We start from the raw sequence: 23,915 nt of genomic DNA on the forward strand, positions 1-23,915 counted from the left end.
ACAGCACACGTCTATAACAAACTTTGGTCACCAATTAAGAATTATATATTTACATGTTATTTATATAAATGGCATTTTTCAAATATATTACATGGCTTTGCTCACATCATTATTAAATTATGCGTTGAATTTGTTTGGACTATTTCCCATGAAATATACAAAAGCAATTTGCTTAGAGACTATTTACATGGAGGTACGGTAACCCCAGCAGAAGGGTTATCCTAGAAAGCGAGTCACCCTACGTAAATATGTTGTATAAGTAGCGTTCACACATGCGCGCTAGAGGGCACCCTAGTGGTAGGTTTACCCTAATAACACCAACATTCAATCACTTGGATATCAATTTTCGTTAGTACTGCCATTATTATTATACGCAACAAAATTTAAAACGTGACATACTTTATATGCATGGTAAAATTACAAGAATGAGGAAACTGCACCATTAGCTGTTGGTGTACTGTACTTTGACCATCTACGACGTGTATACTCGTACGAAAGCACGTGATAAATTTCTTGCTATTTACTGGCTAAAATGACATATGACAAATTGTTAATGCAACTTCAGATTGAAAATTTTGCCACCTTTCCAGTTTCCGCTTAGACAATAAAATAAGGAAGACATTTTATGTTTGGCAACTTTGTATTCTTGATATGAACGTGACGTCATCAATAATACAGTCGCCATGTTTAGGGTTTGTAACCTGGTTTTTGTACGGCAAAAAAGTACATTTTGGCTTTCATTATTTTGTTTTGCGTTTTGGCTGAATTTGATATTTTTCATTTCAATGGACTGTAATTTTTCTGTCATTTAAACCATTATAAGATAGTGGGACAGTCACAGTGATTTGTGCTACACAGTGAAATTAAATATTCCTCGGACGAAAAGATTATAACACACAAATATACCAGCAAAATGTCCCTCAGTTTAGCAAGTTAATATTTAAATAATGAGCAGTTATTAGATGAAGTTGAGCATGATATCTAGAATTATTCAGACCGAGGTCAATGTCATCTGCCGAAGCAAAGCTGGGACGGATAACGTTGACAGAGGTATGAATAATTGTTGATATCATGCGAAAAACGAATTGAATAATTGTTTTATCATTCACCTCAACAAACTGAAATATTATTTACACTCATCAATGTAAAACATTTCGAAACCTGCCCTTAGTTGTAATTGTCAAACGGTTTTTTCGAGTTCTTCTTGTTTAAATATGCTGTAAATATGTTCGAAACCAGCTTCGTCGCTTTTTTAGTGTTTTCTGCATCAATTTTGTTCGAAATCTTTCGCTTATTGTTTTTAGAAACTGTGGTAAACATCACTTTATTTGATTTTTTTCAAATTCGGCTTTTAATGGCGTCAGTCAATAATGGTAGAAAAAATTTTTCGTAGTAATGACGTCATATCTACAGATATCTAGAATTAGAACACAGCCAAAGTCACTCGGCCAATCAGCGTCCAGTATTTTGATGTTCCATATGGCATAGTGGCTAAAGTTCAAGAAGTGATGTAAGCTTTAAAGCTCAAGGAAAATGCCGAGATGGAGTGAAAACAATGGAATACAATTAAAGCTTAATGGTATTCACTAAATCTCATTTTTAATCCATATATAGAGAATACTAACAAGATATTGTTTTTTTATTGTTCACTTCCTTATTAGTATCCTCTAAATAGAAAATATTAATGAGGTTAAAGGATACTAATGACTGTCGTAACTCCACATTACATTTCATCTCTGAATAACTAACAAGGTGATGAAATTTAACGCGTTTCTAACGCATCTCGATGATGTAAATATATTCATGTTAAAATTAAAATATCTCTTACGAAAAAATTGGAAAAACTAATAATTGCTCACAAAGTTAAAAACAAACACATGTTTATTACATAAAATAAAACAACATACATGTTTTCCATGTTCAATAACTTTTAAAGTACGTCGTGTATTTGTCGTACTAACACATGCTTCTTTCTTCTTATCTACCTCAATTTTCTTTGGACTTGAAACATCCACTGGAGCAGGTTGTTGAAGTGCTTTTCAAACTGACATAACCAGAGTAGAACTTGGCCTTTTGCATCATCTAACAATGATGTGCTTCGATAATCAGTCCGAGACATTATTGTTTGTTCATCAATGAAAATGTTCCTTTCTTAGAGGGTTGTTGGGCACGTAACCTTTCGAAAATCATTTGAAAATCCTCAACCTTTCATGTCAATGTAATCTACCTCGCACATTGCTGGTAAATATTTATAGAACGTGTTAAAATTAACAGGTTGTGAGTTATACCAATCCAATGTCCCCCTGGCTTATAACTTTCGAGAGGTTTTGAACTAAAACCTGCCTTTACATGGAACACATCTCAAATACTCGTTGAAAACAATCATCAGCTGTAAACTAAAGATACTTGTATAAGAATACAGCATCTTAAATTCAGTACCATAAGTAATCCCTTTTGGCTTTGGCCATGCATTGTTCTAAAACGGTGCCCGAGTAAGTAAAATTTTATCTAATGCGAGGGTCTCTCAATCCCATAGAGCACACATGATCATGCTCTACCCTTACTAATTTGTAGGTAGTTGACCAAATCACTAGCAGTTAGTCATCTAAAATATTTCAAAAATTCAAAATCCATGTAGGTTGGTATGAAGAAATATCTAGTACTTATATGCTCCAATGATTAGGTACGGTGTCTAAAATTTTAGAATTCCCGTGTATATGAGAGTCTTTGTTCTTCTTTCATACAACGGCGGTCTTTCATCAAACATTATAAAATAAACACAATGAAACACGTGCGCTGATTGGTCTAGAGCTGTGTTTGCATTAGCCTGTGCAAAACACGTCTAAGCTCTACCAATCAAATCAATCATAACAATCAACCAGTCAATGAGAATTTGCAAATAGATCATGAATACATTTTAGAGGAAAAATTAAAATGTTCGTCTGTTTCGCAATATTGTTATTTTATAAAAGAAATAAAAGATATTTTCCGTGTTTACACTGACTTGTGCAAACCTAGAAGACGTTTGTAAGAACTCTCGAGCATGTGCAACTCTCGATCTTCGGTCTCGGGCTTGCACTGATCTGCTCTCAAGTTCTCCCAAACGAATCTTCGGTTTGCATAAGCCTGTGCAAGCACAGTAAACATCTTTTATTTCTTAAATAAAACACAATTTATACTAGGAATCAAAAAGGTAGCCACTAAAATGAAATCACTAACCTTACCACCTGTTAATAGTATGATGCCCTTTGGAGCATTGTTGTCCAAGGGCGCAACATCATTGGTCAGCGGTGATCCAGTCATGGTATCGCTCTAAGTAGGAACGGATAATGAAAATGAGTAATGTGGATAAAGGACGTGGTGAGGGTGATTGGGGGATTACGGTGATGATGGTTTGGGATAAAAAATGATGGTGAGGGTTAAGGTGTGATAAAGATAATGGTGGTGAGGGTGATTGTGGCTATGTGAGTTTTGGATAAGAACAAGACTTTACGTAACATGAATGACAAACCTCTCCCCAGGTTTTGGAGCTCTCATACTTTCAACACGAACAATTCACGGGCGAAGTTTTTGTAAAGCTTCATAGCAAAATAACGACACAGATTGTAGTAGAAGTTTTGCTGGCTCATATTTCAAAATCTATAAATAAAACTTTCTATTTGATCCATGCTTACTTCTCTGATATTACGATATTTACATAAAGTATGAAGAAGAATTTTTGCAATTGGGATATCAAGAACAAGTATGCGCGGGTTATGGGGTGACTGGGGAGCAGGCTTTACTAATTTAATTATTGACTTAATATCTTCAACTACTTCATAATCTTTATAGTGTACTTTTAGCTAAAAACGCAACTATGACAACAGATCGTTATTTAGATTTCTGTATTTTAACCATTACTTGGAGATAGCTGTTTGCTATGGTGTCTTTCCTGTGTGATAACTTAATAAAAAAGATAATGAACACAGTTTTACTCTTGCTTTTGAGGCATGGTAAACCACAACTGACAATTATCCTACCTGAGCTATTGATTTTACAAGAGAGATTTGACAAAGGCAATCTAAAAGTAAAAAAATAAAACTCTGTGTTTTATAAACAAATAAAACAACACTTCTTAGCAATGAACGGTTATATATTTTGGAAAATAGTTCTGGTCAATTGACTAAATTTTCTACGGGAGAGGGTTGGGGGGAGAGGTTTGTCAAATCATTTCGATCAATTTACGTGGTGTCGTAACTCGTTGTGTTACTCATTCTTTATCAAATATAAAATTATCAATATACGTACGTAAGATAGTGACTTTCTCCCTCCTTCAGCGTCCGTCACTCTGGAAGACAAAACATCACATATGGTTGTTGACAAACACAAATTATAACAGTTCATTCTAAACTTGACTTAACAGACATGTTGTCAGTCACTGATCCTGATGCTTGAAGCTCTGTTATGTACGCTGTCACCTAGCAAAGATCAACACATCGTACGTAGTCTTTGTTAAAAATACAAGATCTCGGAGACAGTAAAGTGTTTTACAATTATTAAAACAAATTTCAATTTCAGGAACAAATTCTCTGTACGTCAGAGAACAAATCAATGAGCTCGTTCAAATATGTCACATTCACAGACTTAAAGGATCGTCTACGTACGTACGCACCTGCGCAGTAATGGCTTAATCAACATTTCCTGCGTTGCCTATAAAAAGAACAAAATTCTATCATAGGAAGAGTAACTGATACCACAAGAGGTCCATCTACAGGTGTCCCAAAAAACGGAACGCACATAAATTAATTATGTATTCGCTGAAATTTCCATGCAAAATAATGTAATTAGCTGTTTTCACGAAGACGACGGAAAGGCCAGCGAGGGTCTTATGTTACTGAGTATTGAAGGTATTGGTTGAGTTACAATGTGAAGATTACTTTGCAATTTTTTTTAGCCTTCAATCATAAAATTCTATGATAAAAGTCTAAAAGGTATACACTTCTGAAAATCTGCCAGGAACCACAAGTTACATAGAACAATGAGATTATTGTCCCAATGAAACTCTTTTTACAAATATGTGATGATATAAATGTTAAGTATATACATAATATGCTATCTGTTTGCATTCTATATTTTAGTCACCTATTAGTTAATTATTTTAAAGGTAGTGAAACAGTGCCACAAGTTTATAGAGACATCAATGGTGTAACAGAATTTCTCAAAAACAGCAAGATTTGCAAATGTTATTGCATATCAGCTTTTTCAGCCAGGTTGTTTGACTAAGCATTGTACTCACTTAGAAATTCTTTAAATTTCATTTGGCGTACATTCTGAACAAGGTAAAAAACAACATTTCAAGAAATGGAATGATATATTGATGTAGTGGAAAGCTGGAAAAAAACTTGCAAACTTGGATATGCCAATGATCTTGAAGGATGGAATCTAGTTTAGACACCACTGGTTGTGTTTAGGTAATGAAAGACTTGTCCTAAAATACCAAACATTGTATTATTTCATCACAAACAAAACAGCATACAGTACTCGTAACAGACTAAAAACTGTATTCTTTTTCACATGCAACTCTAAAAGTGACAAGTAAGTTTACACAATACGTCTCGTGTTTATACATGAAACTAAGCTTTTATTTCTTCACAGAAACATTATATTGTCCATTTATATTTAAGATACTAGAGACTACACATTAGCTGTTAATAAATGAGTGGGTGTTGGCAATGAACGTTTTACATTAGATGAAAAGAAAAACACAGAGTATGATAAAACAGAAAGCGAAATGAAAATTTGGCCTGTTACTGATGTTGTGTTCGTCATGGAAACATGACCTTTCTTTTTTATTACATAATCTATTCCCCGAGCAAATAGTACCAAACTTAACAAATTTGAAGTGTGTTCCAGAACAGTAGTATGACTGATTTCCAAAACTAATTGTGGCTTTTCTATATGAGCAAAACGTATATCCAGCAGGTACGACAAAGTACCATTTCTCTTGGTACTCATAAGTGTGTACGATTTTTTGTGTCCTTGATGCAGAAAAAGATATTTTGAAATTTGCTACGATTTTCAGGGTCAATCCGACAGATACCTGAGATACTTTAGTTGTTTTTTTGTTAATCATTAGTTCATAACTGCAAGGATGACTTTTTCCTTCTATCCCAGGACACGCATAGGAAAAACTTTCGCCGTAACAAACACTTTTACCAGCTGTAACACTGAATTTTTTAGACTTAACCTGGGGACAATCTTCAATGAATATTTCTACGTCTTCATTTTTTCGATAATACACTCGTGCTTTATTTGCCGGTTTGTCCAAAACCACTTCTCTTCTCGAGCTTCCACAATACCAAGAGAAATTTTGTCCACTAGTCTTGAATTTCACATCGAGTTCGCCCTTAAGAACAATTTGATTTTTGACAAATATAAAATCAGGATTCTAACACTTTTCTTTAAAGGATGTAATATTTTTGCATGTCTGAGCAGAAAGTGCACTGCTTTCATGAAGAAAAGAAGCTACCAATAATAAAGTCCAAGCTCCTGATACAATTCTGCCCATTTTGTTTTATCTACGCCAATAATCAGGAAAATATGATTTCTTTTGCTGTTATGTTCCTTTTTATTTATGATGCATGGAATTATGGGAATGAAGAAGACTATTGTCTCAAATAATAGATAGGTAATTAAGAATGAAAGAAATCAAGAAAAATGTACTCTGTTCCGAATTGTTACAGAACACCAAACTCCCGTTGTTATAACAAATATTTATTAAACAAAAGACATTGTACAAAAAATACGCTCTTCACTTTTTGCACCTCGGGGCTCAATTCATGCCTTGTTTTTATCCCTGTTTCCCGAGCTTATGCATATAGCCTGCAATCAGGCATAACTTTATCAACACAACACTACAGAATAGGTAGAAAAAGCCAAAGAATAAAATTCATGACTTACCACGCCAAGTGTAAAATTAGTTGAAGAAATAGAAGGATCTATTTGATTAATTAAGTTTGTATGTATAGGAGAATGGATACGCATCTAGAGAAAAGATGGAGAAGAAGATATTGCTGTAATGCACATAAAAAACATTAAAATTATTAATCAGTTGTAATAAGGTAAGACGTTGTAATAAAAAACAGCGATATTGGAAACAGAGTTATAGTCAAATAAACAAAATAATACGAGAAGGTATGGACAACCGATTGTACGTCCGAGATTAAAATTCGCATTTTTCTACAATAGCAAAATATAGACGTCTGATAGACGTCTTGCAACTAAATGAACTGCTTGAATGCTAACTAAAAACGCTTCTTAAGTCAAATCCTCTACTGAAACTTTTGCTAAACATTCACCTTATCTTCAGCTTTATAAAATACTTTACAAGGTGAACCAAAACACGTCATGACATCCTGAAATGGAAAATTTTGTACAAAATATTCTTTTCAGTAGCTATAAAAGTTTAGACCCCAGTCTTCCTGGTTCCACTTGCAATAATAGTGTTTTTCAAAGAAAACAGACAAAGAGAACTTTAAAAAAATGTCTATTATAAAATGAAGGGGATCTTTCACGGGTGGCAGAAGAGAGGAGGGCGATAACGAATAAAATATATATATAAAGTAAATGGTTTGAACCCAGGAGTATCGTTACATGTTTGTAAACGTCGATCGTCCAAGTTGGTATGGTCCTGAGAAGGACTGTTTTTGTTGTTGTTGACTGACGTTTCGACAACCTTTGCGGTAGTCATTTTCAGAGTCAAAATGGCTCTGAAGATGACTACCGCTAAGGTTGTCAAAATTACTCTGAAGATGACTACCGCTAAGATTGTCGAAACGTCAGTCAACAACAACAAAACAGTTTTCAGGACTATACTAACCTGGACGATCGACATTTGCAAACATGTAAAATATATATATATCTCGTTATCTTTGTCGTTCCAGGTTGTGGTGGCCTATTCTAGCACACTCCCCAAAACACGTCAGTTCAGTATATTTATTTACCTACCTACAACAGATCTATACTATTGGAATAAAAGAAGAAACATTTGTTGCAAAATCATTAAGTCTACGTACCTGACACGTGTCTCCAAATGAAACCGTTCTTTCAACAACTTTTTTATTCAGGTCTGGTAATGTACCGAAGCTGTTTCCTGAAGGAAGAAATTTTTAACGTATAGAAATGGGAAAAGGTGATGAAAAATGTTTAAATGAAAAGTACTGAAATATATTCACTGAACAACGTGATGGAAATTAAATAATGACTATGCAAGAGCGAGGTGATATTGAGTAAAGGAGATGAGGTAATGAGCAACGTTGAGTGAAGGGGTGGGACAATGTTGAGTAAAGGAGGTGAGATTAAGTTGAGTTAAAGAGGGTGAGGTCATACTGAGTGTTAGTGTCATCCATACCTTCTCCCACAAGTTTAAACAGAAGACCTGTTACTTTTCCTGATTCCCTCAAAACTTGAACAGATTCTGCATAGCAGTTACCATAGAAACATTGAATCGCATTGGAGGGGCTCTATATAAACAAAGAACATTGAACTGTTTATGGTGTGTGATGATAAGTTTGATGTGGACAGGTATCACAAAAATATAAAAACACCAACGCAAACATCAGGGATGAATTTAAACAAGAAAGTTAATGTTGTCTCACATAGAACTTTCTTACCTATATCAATTGTTGGACACATCAATAATGCTGGAAAGTTGCCATGGAAACACTTCTTTATCACCTCCCTCGGAAACACAACCTGCATGCAAATTGCAAAATCCATTGACCCAACAATGGAAATTTTTATACAGATTAATCATGACAGGTGATAACATTTGCCAAAGAAAGCAATCAGATTGTGCTCTCCAGCTGAAGATTTATAAAGATAAAATATTAGAACTTAAATAGATCATTATGTCAAAGACTATTATGGTTTTCATATTCACCTTGTATCTTTTCTACCCAATTCTAAAAATAAAGTTAGCCAAGGGAGGGTTATGTTATAAGTTGAGTTTACTAAGTATATAAAAACAGCAATTTCAATGACTATTGGATTTCAGGAAACATTAAACATTATATACAATAACCTTATTGTGTTACATTGTTTAGTTTAGCTTTGTATTCTATTACCATTAAGGAATTGTTCACCATTATATTTTGTTCTTCATTTCAAGTGCATGTTGTAGCACCATACAGGAATGGTTCACCATTATATTTTGTTCTTCATTTCACATGGCTCAAGTGCATGTTGTAGCACCATACATGAATGGTTCACCATTATATTTTGTTCTTCATTTCACATGGCTCATGTGCATGTTGTAGCACCATACAGGAATGGTTCGCCATTAATTTTGGTGCTTTCACTCTGCTCATGTGCATATTCAACCATCATATAAGAATGGTTTACCATTATTTGTTTGTTCTTCCATCACTTGGAGTGTTTGATTGACTTAATAATAAATGATTTTCCTTCAGTTGCCTCCAAAAACCTTCATTAGGCTTTGCTGTTGGTCATGCTTTCTTTACCAAATGAAATGCATCATCTAACCCAATATTGTTAGATTTCATAAGGTAAGCAATGACAACAGTCGAAGACCTGGACACTCCTGCTTTGCTGGACATTTAAAGGAAAATCATTTCATTGGCTACAAAATTTTTGCTGCTACGTATGCCTCAAATGTGAAACACAGCCTTCAATTAACATTTCAACAAGTTAACAGTGAACATGCTGATTCAGCATTTGGTTTTTTGTAATCAAATTAATATCCTCCATAAGAACATAAATTGTGTTGACAAGCCTGTAGCAAAACCTACATGTTTGTATGTGTTGATCATTCAGGTTAATTCAGTTGATGTTGACTGATGTTTTCACATCCTCAGATGTAGTCATATTTCAAGCCAAGTTCAAAGTAAATAATTATTGCTAAGTATGTTAAAACATCAACATGTACTAATAAAAATATTCAAAGTTTAATTCATTCAAATGAAAACCTAAAATCTTACCATAATAACCTTCACAATACACACATTTAGAATATTAACGGCCATCGCCCTTTTACACTTACCAATGAACCAAAACCTTTCCATCCTCCAGTCCCTTTTCAATGAATGAGGACAGCTCAGCAAAATTCTGATCTATTCTTGTGTCAGGTAAATCCAAAATTTCTACCATTTTGTACTGAAACTCCTGAGAGAAAAAATCAAAATTTGACATAAACACAAGAGCCTAGGCTAAAATTTGAAATCCACCATCTAAGTTATACTCACATTTGGAAATTGATTTACAATTCCTGTGGCAACATTAACAATATGAGTAATTTTTTGCAGCCTTAAATGTTCAAGATTACAAGCTCCACCTTGTGAAGAAATGTACAAGTTGTCTGCTACATGATATATCTTGTCGTCAATACTTGTATCTATGCAATAACCATTAACTTTACCAATTACTACACAGACTTTGTCCCCACAAGTCAAGTTGCTTGTTAAAACCTGAACAAAGAAGCAAAAGGTTTAAATCTACTTTTATTAATCAAACACACTACCAAGTACATTCATACAAATTAAAACTAATACCTTTGTGCCATCAGTATGAGTTAAACAGTCGAGAAGTGCTTCAGTTGCTGTCTTTTAACAAATATTTCATCAGCAAAACTCATTCTCACTCCCCAGTAATAGAAAATTTGACCTTATGACAATTTTATCCGCACATTTGATGAATATTTTAAGGATAAAGTACGAATATACAATGTATAATAATTAATGTGACGAAATCGTCTGTATCCGTTCTTTTCTGATTTAAAGAAGGTATCTAGTATGTAACTATATGATTTTGTAATTATGCATGTTTACGTGAGCATGTTCATTGTTTGAGAGTTATAACACGTAGAAATGACATCGGTGTACCAAATTTGTTTCCATAAAATGAAGACATATCGAGGTTTCAGTAAATTAACCAAGGTCGAGGAATAGGGTAGTAATTCCCAACCAGAAAGTTTAAAGGAAGGTGGGGGAGGTGCACATTAAAGAAAAACAAACTCGCACTGTTGATATTATAGGCAATTGAACAAACGTTAACATTTTGTACAACACAAAAAGCACAAATATAGAGCCTACCTACCTTAACTTTGCCAATGCAGGTAACTGAGACATCGAAGTACAAAGAAACAAACACGTGATTCAGTGACAGTTAATAACATGGAGACCTTATGGATGTATGGGCACATGGAGGTGTAGTGCACTGGGGTGGCTACGGCCTCTAGTTCCTGCCACTGACCTGTAATTCAATAGAACCCATTAGTTACTGCCTAAACTATTTTAAAGATTCACTACTTGTGGTCTGGGACAAAGGAAGAAACTTGCAGAAAAGAAAGTCTAATTATCGTCGATTACAGTTAACTTTTCAAATGGCGGTTGCCAAGTTACTTTCTAATGTTGCCAACTACATTTCCAAATATGGAATATTCGTTATGAACTTGTCAACTTGAATTGACAAGTTGTGTAACTTGAGTACTGAGGTTGTGAACTTGAGTACTGAAGTTGTGAACTTGAGTACTGAAGTTGTGAACTAAAGTTGCGAAGTACTGGCAAACGCGAAAAGTCTGTGTTGTAGGCTAGTAAAAGCTAAATAAATTGTTCACTGATAATGGCAGATGAATTAGAGGAGTTTCTTTAAGGATAAAATTGGGAAACAAAGTCATGAAGTAATAGAAAAAGCTTTGAAAGAAAATGAATTTTCTCCACGACTGTCGCTGAAATTGTTAAGTAATGAAAATCTTGGTCATCTTTAAAAGAATACGAACTTGCCTCTTGGGGCAAGGAAAGTTTTAGAATTTCATCTCGATTTGCTGCGGGAGCAGACACCGTTATTAAAACTTTCAAAATCTCAATCAAAAAGCTGTCTTGACGTGGATGAAAATCCATCTGCTTCGTACGAGGTAGGTCGTAAAGTGACATATTTCTTAAAACTGAATACTGTCGTGCGTCATTGTTTTTGTAGTCACAATAAAAATAAATGTATAAATTTATAATGTTGCGTTTAACTATCTGAAATAGGATACAAGTATACCCGCTAAACGTTCATTGTAAAATCGGCGAAGGACAATCGAAGACTCAATTCATCACAACAAACAAGATTTGGAAGAGATGAACGTGCAATTAGAATCAATGAATTTAAATGTTCCTGAATTACCAATGATTGCTAATTACAAAGTCATCTGCAGCAACTGCCACCACCGAGGTCACAGAAACACACAAACTAAACCGTGTATTCTTGAAAAATGTTCCGCGTTTACTTATTGTGGACTTAAAGACAAACATCCCGAATATTCTGCGGACATAAATCGATTGAAGTTTAAGATAAAACAAAAACGAGACTATTAAGCAACTCCAAGAAGAATTAAATGGTATTAATAATTTTCAAAGCCAGAGTGAGCACCAATTTATAAAAGCATTAACCCCCAGATGATGAAAATTAATGCTGAATATAAAATGAACAGACCAAAACTTCTTCGCGATATTAGAATTTTGCGCCAGTTCTTCAAAAATAAAATTCCCGCAGAAATAGAAACTCCCGCAGACCTTTCGCGTTTGCCAGTACTTCGCAACTTTGGTTCACAACTTCAGTACTCAAGTTCACAACTTCAGTACTCAAGTTCACAACTTCAGTACTCAAGTTCACAACTTCATTACTCAAGTTCACAACTTCAGTACTCAAGTACACAACTTCAGTACTCAAGTACACAACTTGTCAACTCAAGTTGACAAGTTCATAACGAATATTCCATATTTGGAAATATAGTTGGCAACATTAGAAAGTAACTTGGCAACCACCATTTGAAAAGTTAACTGAAATCGACGATAAGTGGCCAACTGCAGGCTAACTGCGAAGAAAGGAATCTCTCATCACCTAAGGTATTCTTAACATGGTCATTTTTCCCACTCTTGCAACCTTTTGTCAGTTCCATTTAGCATTTTGAATGTTATCAATAATTTATTTGTTAAAACATAGTAACAAAAGATGTCTAAACTTTTAATTTGCAAATCGGATTCAACAGTCTTTGTGAAATATGTTTTACTTGTGTCTTGAAACATGTTTCCTTGTGTTATAAATATATGATCATCGTATCTAAAATGATCAGAAATATTGACAGTCAAAGAAACAAATGCAATGAACTTAGGGTGCCACCCAAAACAAACGAGTTTCAGAATTTCAACCAGTGATTCAGACTAAACAAATGTAGTTTTGAACTGAAAACGTAACAATCGTCTTGGATTAACGTTAATTCTGCATTATAAGAAAAGACGTAATTTTACTACAACAAATAACCTTTAATTAGGATGTTTTTCACCAAGAACGAACTGCCTTATGTGATTGACTAAAGCTCCACTTCTTTGACCTTAGCAACTTTGACCTCAGTTGTGTCTTTTTTTGTTGATGTGCTTCATTGCATTATTTTGTTTTATCTTTTGTCTTTGTTTTGCTTAACATAAGTATGTTAAAATATAAAACTAGGCGTTGTTTTGCTTTGCTTTCAGCTTCCGTGTTTATCAAACGTCGATTGAAAATTTTAACCTATCTTTTAGCTTGAACTTTTAGTGATAAACAAAATTTCGTCAACTCCTGTATTAATTTTGCATTAAATTGTATAGGAAGACGTATGAAATGGCTTGTCGTCCTAATGTTTACGAAAGTGGATATGAAGAATCGAGATTTAAGACTGTTGTTGATGAAAACTTTTACTGTTCAATTTGTCTGAATGTCATGAAAGATGCCAGAATGTGCCATAATCAACACAGTTTTGTCGTGAATGTATTGAAGAACATCTACGAGTTAATGCACAAAGATGTCCTCAATGTCAAGATGATTTAACTGTAGCTACGCTTCATCCAGCGCGTGTTATAAATAATATGATTTCAAAGTTAAAGATCAACTGCGACTACGCCAGTCGTGGTTGTCCTGAATTTATAAATGTCGAAGATCTTGAAAGACATGTTGAAAATTGTGGCTTTGCTCCAGTGTTGTGTTCTAATGAACGTTGTGGTCTGGAAATAAACAAACGAGACAAGATTAAACATGAAACTGAATTATGTGAATACAGAAAGATTGCTTCTCACGACTTTCGAGAGATTAGCGAAATGTTTCAACGAAGTTTTGAAGACAAAATGGAAATGCAAATGAACAACTTAAGCAGGAAAATAGACGAAAAATTTTTTGAAGTAAAAGATTCCGTGAAACCATTGACATCTCAGTATAAAGAAATGATGGAATCTGTAGTAGAAAATGTTGAACAAAATCTTTCTACAGTGACCAAAGAAATGATGGAATCAAGGAAAGAAATAAAAGATGTTCAACAAAATCTTTCTACTGTGACCAAAGAAATGATGGAATCAAGGAAAGAAAGAAAAGATGTTCAACAAAATCTTTCTACAGTGACCAAAGAAATGAAAGAAATGAAAGCCATGATGTTTCAAATGTTGGAAAAGATGAATATAAATGTACAACATGTTCAAACATTGACATCAACATTTCAACTGGTGATGAACTCTGTAAAAGGTGATATTTTGGTTGCTGGAGGTAACTTACGTGGTTCCTTAAAGAGTGTTGAAATATTTTCATGGAAGGAGGAGAAATGGTTTAACATAGCATCAATGGAAAATGAACACTACTGGGCTTCATCATTTATTTATAATGATAATTTATTTGTTGTTGGAGGAATGGACTGCAAGTCAATGGAGACATTGAATATAAAACATTTTCCTTTAACATGGAAGATATTTCCCACAAAGCTTCCTTATGAATGTAGTGGTCATCAAACTGTTGTTTATAAACAACAAATCTTTCACATTGGAGGATACATTGTTGGTAAAGGAAGATCAGATTTGATCAGTGAAATAAAAATTACAGGTACAACATCTAATGTTTTGAAAGAGTTGTGTCATATGCCTGAACCACGTTATGACCATGGAGCTGTTGTTGTTGATGATAAAGTTCTTATTTTTGGAGGAGAGGGAAAAGATGGCAAAGTTTTGTCCAGTGTTTTGGAATTTGATCCAAGGAGTCTTACATTTAAGGAAATGCCTCCATTACCTCATCCATTGACTCAAATGGCAACAGTTCAATGGAGAGATCAAGTTGTTCTTCTTGGAGGTGATGATGGAAGAAAAGGATTGAACAGTGTTATCATGTATGACACTAAGACAGGTAAGATTACAGTCTTACCATCCATGTTGGAAAAGAGATCCTGTTGTTGTGCAGTTATAACAGATGATACAATTGTTGTCATGGGAGGTTTGAATGATAAAGATAAAGATCTTAATTCAGTGGAGTGTTTCAAAATGGGATGTAGTTCTTCATGGAAATATCTTCCTTCAATGAACGAGCCACGACACTTGTCCATAGCCGAAGTTTTACCTTTTGGACAAAAGTATGTATAAGCAAGAAAACGTGCATCAAACGTTATAACTTACTAAAAATTCTTGTAGCTTACACTGGATGATAAATATGTAAAGTTAAATGTGTAAACCTTTAAAGCCTGTTGAGAAATTATTTCTCCACTGATTCACTTTAATGATATATATACTGTATATTGCAAGTTGTATCATAAAATACTATATACAGCACATGTCTATCACAAACTTTGGTCACCAATTAAGAATTATATATTTACATGTTATTTATATAAATGGCATTTTTCAAATATATTACATGGCTTTGCTCACATCATTATTAAATTATGCGTTGAATTTGTTTGGACTATTTCCCATGAAATATACAAAAGCAATTTGCTTAGAGACTATTTACATGGAGGTACGGTAACCCCAGCAGAAGGGTTATCCTAGAAAGCGAGTCACCCTACGTGAATATGTTTTATAAGTAGCGTTCACACATGCGCACTAGGGGCACCTACTAGTGGTAGGTTTACCCTAATAACACCAACATTCAATCACTTCTTAAGACTACATCAAACTGGATATCAATTTTCGTTAGTACTGCCATTATTATTATACGCAACAAAATTTAAAACGTGACATACTTTATATGCATGGTAAAATTACAAGAATGGGGAAACTGCACCATTAGCTGTTGATGTACTGTACTTTGACCACCTACGACGTGTATACTTGTGCGAAAGCACGTGATAAATTTCTTGCTATTTACTGGCTAAAATGACATAAATATGACAAATTGTTAATGCAACTTCAGATTGAAAATTTTGCCACCTTTCCAGTTTCCTCTCAGACAACAAAATAACGAGGAAATTTTATGTCTGAGAACTTTGTATTCTTGATATGAACGTGACGTCATCAATAATACAGTCGCCATGTTTAGGGTTTGTAACCTGGTTTTTGTACGTCCAAAAAAGTACATTTTGGCTTTCATTATTTTGTTTTGCGTTTTGGCTACATTTGATATTTTTCATTTCAATGGACTGTAATTTTTCTGTCATTTAAACCATTATAAGATAGTGGGACAGTCACAATGATTTGTGCTACACAGTGAAATTTAATATTCCTCGGACGAAAAGATTATAACACACAAATATACCAGCAAAATGTCCCTCAGTTTAGCAAGTTAATATTTAAATAATGAACAGTTATTAGATGAAGTTGAGCATGATATCTAGAATTATTAAGACCGAGGTCAATGTCATCTGCCGAAGCAAAGCTGGGACGGATAACATTGACAGAGGTATGAATAATTGTTGATATCATGCGAAAAACGAATTGAATAATTGTTTTATCATTCACCTCAACAAACTGAAATATTATTTACACTCATCAATGTAAAACATTTCGAAACCTTCCCTTAGTTGTAATTGTCAAACGGTTTTTTCGAGTTCTTCTTGTTTAAATATGCTGTAAATATGTTCGAAACCAGCTTCGTCGCTTTTTTAGTGTTTTCTGCATCAATTTTGTTCGAAATCTTTCGCTTATTGTTTTTAGAAACTGTGGTAAAAATCACTTTATTTGATTTTTTTCAAATTCGGCTTTTATTGGCGTCAGTCAATAATGGTAGAAAAATTTTTTCGTAGTAATGACGTCATATCTACAGATATCTAGAATTCGAACACAGCCAAAGTCACTCGGCCAATCAGCGTCCAGTATTTTGATGTTCCATATGGCATAGTGGCTAAAGTGATGTAAGCTTTAAAGCTCAAGGTGATGAAATTAAAATATCTCTTACGAAAAAATTCGAAAAAGTAATAATTGCTCACAAAGTTAAAAGCAAACACATGTGTATTACATAAAATGAAACAACATACGTGTTTTCCCATGTTCAATAACTTTTAAAGTACGTCGTGTATTTGTCGTACTAACACATGCTTCTTTCTTCTTATCTACGTCAATTTTCTTTGGACTTGAAACATCCACTGGAGCAGGTTGTTGAAGTGCTTTTAAAACTGACATAACCAGAGTAGAACTTGGCCTTTTGCATCATCTAACAATGATGTGCTTCGATAATCAGTCCGAGACATTATTGTTTGTTTATCAATGAAAATGTTCCTTTCTTAGAGGGTTGTTGGGCACGTAACCTTTCGAAAATCATTTGAAAATCCTCAACCTTTCATGTCAATGTAATCTACCTCGCACATTGCTGGTAAATATTTATAGAACGTGTTAAAATTAACAGGTTGTGAGTTATACCAATCCAATGTCCCCCTGGCTTATAACTTTCGAGAGGTTTTGAACTAAAACCTGCCTTTACATGGAACACATCTCAAATACTCGTTGAAAACAATCATCAGCTGTAAACTAAAGATACTTGTATAAGAATACAGCATCTTAAATTCAGTACCATAAGTAATCCCTTCTGGCTTTGGCCATGCATTGTTCTAAGACGGTGCCCGAGTAAGTGAAATTTTATCTAATGCGAGGGTCTCTCAATCCCATAGAGCACACATGATCGTGCTCTACCCTTACTAATTTGCAGGTAGTTGACCAAATCACTAGCAGTTAGTCATCTAAAATATTTCAAAATTCAAATTCCATGTAGGTTGGTATGAAGAAATGTCTAGTACTTATATGCTCCAATGATTAGGTACGGTGTCTAAAATTTTAGAATTCCCGTGTGTATGAGAGTCTTTGTACTTCTGTCATACAACGGTGGTCTTTCATCAAACATTATAAAATAAACACAATGAAACACGTGCGCTGATTGGTCTAGAGCTGTGTTTGCATTAGCCTGTGCAAAACACGTCTAAGCTCTACCAATCAAATCAATCATAACAATCAACCAGTCAATGAGAATTTGCAAATAGATCATGAATACATTTTAGAGGAAAAATTAAAATGTTCGTCTGTTTCGCAATATTGTTATTTTATAAAAGAAATAAAAGATATTTTCCGTGTTTACACTGACTTGTGCAAACCTAGAAGACGTTTGTAAGAACTCTCGAGCATGTGCAACTCTCGATCTTCGGTCTCGGGCTTGCACTGATCTGCTCTCAAGTTCTCCCAAACGAATCTTCGGTTTGCATAAGCCTGTGCAAGCACAGTAAACATCTTTTATTTCTTAAATAAAACACAATTCATACTAGGAATCAAAAAGGTAGCCACTAAAATGAAATGACTAACCTTTCCACCTGTTAATAGTATGATGACCTTCGGAGCATTGTTGTCCAAGGGCGCAACATCATTGGTCAGCGGTGATCCAGTCATGGGTATCACTCTAAGTAGGAACGGATAATGACAATGAGTAATGTGGATAAAGGACGTGGTGAGGGTGATTGCTGGATTACGGTAATGATGGTTTGAGATAAAAAATGATGGTGAGAGTTAATGTGTGATAAAGATAATGGTGGTGAGGGTGATTGTGGCTATGTGAGTTTTGGATAAGAACAAGACTTTACGTAACATGAATGACAAACCTCTCCCCAGGTTTTGGAGCTCTCATACTTTTAACACGAACAATTCACGAGCGAAGTTTTTGTAAAGTTTCATAGCGAAATAACGACACAGATTGTAGTAGAAGTTTTGTTGGCTCATATTTCAAAATCTATAAATAAAACTTTCTATTTTATCCATGCTTACGTTCTCTGATATTACGATATTTACATAAAGTATGAAGAAGAATTTTTGCAATTGGGATATCAAGAACAAGTATGCGCGGGTTATGGGGTGACTGGGGAGCAGGCTTTACTAATTTAATTATTGACTTAATATCTTCAACTACTTCATAATCTTTATAGTGTACTTTTAGCTAAAAACGCAACTATGACAACAGATCGTTATTTAGATTTCTGTATTTTAACCATTACTTGGAGATAGCTGTTTGCTATGGTGTCTTTCCTGTGTGATAACTTAATAAAAAAAGATAATGAACACAGTTTTACTCTTGCTTTTGAGGCATGGTAAACCACAACTGACAATTATCCTACCTGAGCTATTGATTTTACAAGAGAGATTTGACAAAGGCAATCTAAAAGTAAAAAAATAAAACTCTGTGTTTTATAAACAAATAAAACAACACTTCTTAGCAATGAACGGTTATATATTTTGGAAAATAGTTCTGGTCAATGGACTAAATTTTCTACGGGAGAGGTTTGTCAAATCATTTCGATCAATTTACGTGGTGTCGTAACTCGTTGTGTTACTCATTCTTTATCAAATATAAAATTATCAATATACGTACGTAAGATAGTGACTTTCTCCCTCCTTCAGCGTCCGCCACTCTTGAAGACAAAACATCACATATGGTTGTTGACAAACACAAATTATAACAGTTCATTCTAAACTTGACTTAACAGACATGTTGTCAGTCACTGATCCTGATGCTTGAAGCTCTGTTATGTACGCTGTCACCTAGCAAAGATCAACACATCGTACGTAGTCTTTGTTAAAAATACATAATCTCGAAGACAGTAAAGTGTTTTACAAGTATTAAAACAAATTTCACTTTCAGGAACAAATTCTCTGTACGTCAGAGAACAAATCAATGAGCTCGTTCAAATGTGTCACATTCACAGACTTAAAGGATCGTCTACGTACGTACACAGGTGCCCCAAGTTTATAGAGACATCAATGGTGTAACAGAATTTCTCAAAAACAGCAAGATTTGCAAATGTTATTGCATATCAGCTTTTTCAGCCAGGTTGTTTGACTAAACACTGTGCTCACTTAGAAATTCTTTAAATTTCATGTGGCGTACATTCTCAAAAAGGTAAAAACAACATTTCAAGAAATGGAATGATATATTGATGCAAAGGAAAAGTTGGAAAAAAACTTGCAAACCTGGATATGCCAATGATCTTGAAGGATGGGATCTAGTTTAGACACCTCTGGTTGTGCTTAGGTAATGAAAGACTTGTCCTAGAATACCAAACATTGTATTATTTCATCACAAACAAAACAGCATACAGTACTCGTAACAGACTAAAAACTGTATTCTTTTTCACATGCAACTCTAAAAGTGACAAGTAAATAGTTGGTTTAATTTACATTGGACCAACTTATCTCTTGATGTATGACACAGACGTTTATATGGTGGTGAGCCATATAAGTCATTTACAAGAAAAGATAATCCAATATAATTTCAATACCTTAACAACTTCAATGCTTGGACTCTTATAAGCATTTGCAGTCTGTGCTTTGGCTTTTTGAATGCATTTTGATATTCATTCACGCCTGCTCTTTACTGTAGAAATAGAAATACATATGCTTAAAATCACAAACATCTTCAGCGGATGATTGGTTACTTCATCCATAACAACACTTGATGTATCGACTTAATTCTTGTGCATTATTTGTAGACAAAACCATGTAAAATTTTTTTAGGTCAAAGCACACATAATCTTGATGATATACACCTCAGTTTAGGGTGTACTCCAAAATTTCTTCGGGGTAAAAAATACGGTTTTGAAAATAATAACAACATGGGAGGTTTGAATTAAATCAACAGCTGATTTCAAATTTTATTAATATTTTTATCCTTAATAATTACATGAAAAGTCAATGATAATACACAATTTTGTTCACAAATTTACCTTTGAGTAGAAAATCTGCTATATAATCGTTCAATTTATTTTCTTGCTCATCAATCGACATGGATGTATTTAATACCGTAATAGGGCAAAATGTGCAGTTTAATTACTTTGATTCTGCCTGCCAACCTTCTTTGGGACTTCTCGCTTTCTTTTCGGTGCCATTCACCATCACTACAACTCTATATATCTGTATATCTTTAACTTAGGCAGAAAATTTTGCTCCGATATTCAAAATTTGAAGTGAAGTAACAAATATTTCAAAAACATTGCTCGCTTAAATTCTCAAATTTAGCGCGGTCATAATCAAGTCGTTTTCATAATGGTTTCCATCCATCAAAACTACATTTATATCACAGTCTTACGGGAGAAAGACTAGGACCTGATTAATTTGGCTGCATACCATGTGTACACATCGGTGGCAAAATATCCAAAATTTTTATAAAATGTTACTTCGAAGAATTTACAGTTGCTGCATGGTGAAGATTTAAAATTAAATGCATTCATAGTGTTGAATCTTGTATCATTTTGTTCGTCTAGTGGAATCAATTCTAATGTCTTTAAATGACATCGACTTTGTCAAATCCGAATTTGTGATTTGAATTAACTATACTGCAAATATGGAATTGCTATCAGCAATTGCTATCATTTCCCTGTAATGAATCTTTTAATAAAAAGTGGAACTCGTATAGGTAGGGATAACCTTAGCAGTTTATTTGAAAAATCTTTCATTTAAGATAACGAACTTAATTCATTCAAGTTAGCAAAACTAAAAGTGAAAAATTTTATATTTCATAATAAATATGACGTTTACACAGCAGTTTCATTTTGCATACCACAAACATGCAGCTAGAAGCACAAAGTTTATCAATTGACAATTGAGTTTACTAATGACTTTATTATTGTCACACACATACATAAATGCTAATCAACTACATATTCATAGTTACTATACAAGTTTTTACGCAAAATGCCATAAGGATTTTGCGCCGTACTTAAAGTAAGTTTACAAAATACATCTCGTGTTTATACATGAAACTAAGCTTTCATTTCTTCACAGAAACATTATATTGTCCATTTATATTTATGATACTAGAAACTACACATTAGCTGTTAATAAATGAGTGGGTGTTGGCAATGAACGTTTTACATTAAATGAAAAGAAAAACACAGAGTATGATAAAACAGAAAGCGAAATGAAAATTTGGCCTGTTATTGATGTTGTGTTCGTCATGGAAACATGACCGTTCTTTTTTATTACATAATCTATTCCCCGAGCAAATAGTACCAAACTTAACAAATTTGAAGTCTGTTCCGGAACAGTAGTATGACTGATTTCCAAAACTAATTGTGGCTTTTCTATATGAGCAAAACGTATATCCAGCAGGTACGACAAAGTACCATTTCTCTTGGTACTCATAAGTGTGTACGATTTTTTGTGTCCTTGATGCAGAAAAAGATATTTTGAATTTTGCTACGATTTTCAGGGTCAATCCGACAGATACCTGAGATACTTTAGTTGTTTTTTTGTTAATTGTTAGTTCATAACTGCAAGGATGACTTTTGATATTTCCTGTCATAGGGCGGATCTCCACTAGACGATTTTTATGACGATCGTCTTAAAAATTCGCTGCGCCACATGCGCAGTAGGAAATAAAATCGTCAACAAAATCGTCAACAAAATCGTCAAAGACGATTGCAAATTGCAATGTGAAATTAAGAAAATGGCGGATGTGAATCAAACTTTAATGCATTATTTACTTCTTCGAAGGCATTTGATTTTACTGCATGCATGTAGAGTAAGATCCATGAAAACAAAGCGAAAACGACCAAAATACATGCATTAAGTTTCATGGTCCTATTTTTGTAGTTTATATTGCTTGTATCCCACAAGCAACTATAGTCTCGGAGAGCTTGTAAAAACATTTCCTTATCGAGCTCTCCAACATCTTGCACCACATTTTGATCAACAAAATGTTGCACCACTGAGATATTCCTCGGAGATGCAAGTATTTGAATCTCTGACGGTATATTTTCTACAGGATTTGTACCGTTCAGTTGGAATTCGTTTTCTCCACTGGTGGCAGCCATTTTGACTTTAGAGAAATGGTAATTAGTTTCACGGAATGAAATTTCATTGGTTCAATTTACGACGATCGTCAAGCGCTCGACAAAAAGTAGAAACCGTTTCAACTTTTCATCGAGCGCTTGACGATTTAGTTGACGATTTTTATTTCCTACTGCGCATGTGGCGCAGCGAATTTTTAAGACGATCGTCATAAAAATCGTCTAGTGGAGATCCGCCTATAAGCATCATACGAAATTTATAGATTATACCTTGGAAAACGAAGGCAATATATAGTGAATTCACACTGGAATCTTTCAGTTTTTATATGACTTATCAAATAGGGACAATAGGAGCTACAAACTGGAACCCTAATGCACAACCTAAATGCACAAAATAAGATTGTCCACGATATACGCGTAATGGGCTATGATCATATTGGTGTGTTTTAACTGGCTTGTTTTCTTTTCTCCACATAGTAGTTTGTACTGAGTAAATATTCATGTATTAGTAGCTATAATAAAGGCCAAAATAAAAAGTTTAAGTGATATCTGTGTCTGTAACAAACTAAAATCACCGCCATGTTCAATAGACGCCACGGTAAATGTCGCGATGGTCGCTGCATGTGTGTTTCTAGCGTTCAAGCGACTGACGCGTGCGCATCAATTCGCTTTGGACGCGCGACTGAGGCGACTGCCCAGGGTGTTTCAGCCTTTAGAGTTAGGGTAGTAACATTAAACGTAAAGTTGCAACGTTTATTTATTTCGAAGTGACAAAAACGGGAACACGATTCAAAATTCAACTCATTAAATAAGAAAAGAATTGCAGATGAACAAGAGACGAACCAAATTACAGACTTTCTTTAATTTAATCATGAATGTTTTAGTATTTTAACCT

General features: G+C 34.2%; 1 protein-coding gene and 3 long non-coding RNA genes across 13 annotated transcripts in view; 1 reads left to right on the plus strand and 3 right to left on the minus strand.

Annotated features, from left to right (window-relative positions):
• The window catches only part of LOC124459128 (follistatin-related protein 5-like), a gene marked incomplete at its 5' end in the record, with an annotated part of 41,675 nt that overhangs the window by 16,718 nt on the left and 1,042 nt on the right, over positions 1-23,915 (plus strand). The window lies entirely within an intron of this gene.
• Positions 1,097-7,001, minus strand: LOC124459071. Of its 10 annotated transcripts, none has more exons than XR_006953414.1 (11): positions 6,940-7,001; positions 6,080-6,385; positions 5,276-5,467; positions 4,652-4,689; positions 4,405-4,457; positions 4,288-4,327; positions 4,020-4,060; positions 3,512-3,639; positions 3,220-3,312; positions 1,702-2,396; positions 1,097-1,515 (listed from the first exon to the last, which is right to left on the minus strand). It is a non-coding gene; the product is annotated as an uncharacterized LOC124459071 (long non-coding RNA). The 10 variants fall into 10 exon arrangements; XR_006953416.1 differs by lacking the exon at positions 1,097-1,515 and having other exon boundaries at positions 1,574-2,396; positions 5,276-5,309; positions 5,390-5,467; XR_006953420.1 differs by lacking the exon at positions 1,097-1,515 and adding an exon at positions 3,901-3,942 and having other exon boundaries at positions 1,574-2,396.
• LOC124459078 lies at positions 7,332-10,919 on the minus strand. The gene is made up of 7 exons (XR_006953434.1): positions 10,548-10,919; positions 10,415-10,463; positions 10,242-10,330; positions 10,040-10,161; positions 8,390-8,501; positions 8,055-8,131; positions 7,332-7,394 (listed from the first exon to the last, which is right to left on the minus strand). It is a non-coding gene; the product is annotated as an uncharacterized LOC124459078 (long non-coding RNA).
• On the minus strand, positions 17,193-21,328 carry LOC124459068. The gene is made up of 9 exons (XR_006953409.1): positions 20,957-21,328; positions 20,513-20,607; positions 20,205-20,282; positions 19,606-19,775; positions 19,352-19,392; positions 19,232-19,273; positions 18,842-18,969; positions 18,549-18,642; positions 17,193-17,412 (listed from the first exon to the last, which is right to left on the minus strand). It is a non-coding gene; the product is annotated as an uncharacterized LOC124459068 (long non-coding RNA).

Source organism: Xenia sp. Carnegie-2017, unplaced genomic scaffold, assembly GCF_021976095.1.
Source record: "Xenia sp. Carnegie-2017 unplaced genomic scaffold, XeniaSp_v1 HiC_scaffold_64, whole genome shotgun sequence".
NCBI classification, from domain to species: Eukaryota; Metazoa; Cnidaria; class Anthozoa; order Malacalcyonacea; family Xeniidae; genus Xenia; species Xenia sp. Carnegie-2017.